The 1,378-nt window shown below is 29.2% G+C and overlaps 1 long non-coding RNA gene across 1 annotated transcript; it reads left to right on the top strand.

The window, feature by feature from the left end:
- The first annotated feature begins 249 nt into the window (after positions 1-249).
- On the top strand, positions 250-981 carry LOC149493719 (uncharacterized). Its single transcript, XR_016322719.1, has 3 exons — positions 250-404; positions 483-542; positions 855-981. It is a non-coding gene; the product is annotated as an uncharacterized LOC149493719 (long non-coding RNA).
- Positions 982-1,378: the final 397 nt, after the last annotated feature.

Here is a 1,378-nt window from a genome sequence, read left to right as displayed (position 1 = left end):
CATTTTCTTTGTTCAGTATTTATTTTTCTTCATTTAGAAAATTTTAATTTTTTTTCTATATTTTGATTGGTTAATTTTTTTTATTTAATATTTAATATATAATAATGATAACAGATAATTCATAATTTTTTAATCGAATCTATCTAATCATCCAACCTAATCCAACTAAACCTTTAAAATCTAGCTAGAGATCTATGTTAATTGAAGACGTTATTATATACACCTTTCTATTTCCTTTGAACATGTCCATTGAAGACGTTATTATATACATCTCTCTACTTCCTTTGAACAAAACTTACAAGTTTCCATGGCTTTTACTTCTGCTACTAATTTCCTCCATGGATCTTCCTTAGCTTGCTGGTATCTTCAAAATCCTGGACTTCTCAGTGCATACATGTCTCTAGGTACTATTATTAATTTTCAAACATTTTTTTTTTTTAAAATCAGAATTTTTTGGTTAATTCTTTTCATCTTTGTTGCAGCTTCTTCTCCATTTTTATCTTCTCTGGAGTCTGATTTCTCTGCTGTATATTTAGAAGATGGTTTGCTCATACTTACAGTGCATACTTCCTCTCCATTGTGTTTCTTAAATATGCGCAGATGGACCCATAATTTATTCATCATTCTATTTTTCTTTTTTAGAAATTTTTATGGTTTTTCTTTTTTTTCTTTTTTTTTTTTTTTTTGGTGTTCTAATTGGATAACTTAATATTTCAATTAACGTTTTCCTATAAATTAATCATATTAAATCATTATATTTTCTTTTTAATTCATCCAATTTGATCTAATTAATTATATTTTCTTTTTAATTTCAGACATAAAGTTGACCCAATTTAAATGTTTGATTTTGGCAGCAGGGTCTTTTGCCTCTTGCTCTGATATATCTGGAGGTTGTAAATGACTAGCTGATGTATGAGAGGCAACTGTAATATTAAGGTTCTTTTCCCCTTCATCAATAGAATTAGCTGTCAAGTTTTTAAAGACCTGTGCAAACAGAATGATTTCCACATCAAAGCAAGTGGTTTGTTGAACTAAGACAGAGAAAACAAAAAGAACCACATCAAAGCAAGTTGTTTGTTGAACCACGATAGAGGAAACATCAGCAGTAACCAAGTCCAGTAGCCTCCATTGCCAACCCACCCCAATCAAGAATAAGCAATAGATTTAAAAGTTGTTAAGGCTTGATTAAACCATAGGCTACCTACTCCCGTTTGTTTTTTAAAACACAGTATTTATTATGATATGAGTACGACTATTAATAGTTTTCTAAAAATATTCTAGGTTTCCAATAGGTTGATGGATTCATCAAAGTGATAATAAATTATGCTCAAATAGAAGATCCTGCTTTTGTGCTTTCGTTCTATGTTTATGTTTTTGA

The sequence above is a fragment of the Jatropha curcas genome, chromosome 9, assembly GCF_041381405.1.
Source record: "Jatropha curcas cultivar XTBG-Jc1 chromosome 9, XTBG_Jcur_1.0, whole genome shotgun sequence".
NCBI classification, from domain to species: Eukaryota; Viridiplantae; Streptophyta; class Magnoliopsida; order Malpighiales; family Euphorbiaceae; genus Jatropha; species Jatropha curcas.
Note: the sequence above shows the minus strand (reverse complement) of the source record. Positions and strands in the feature narration are given on the sequence as shown.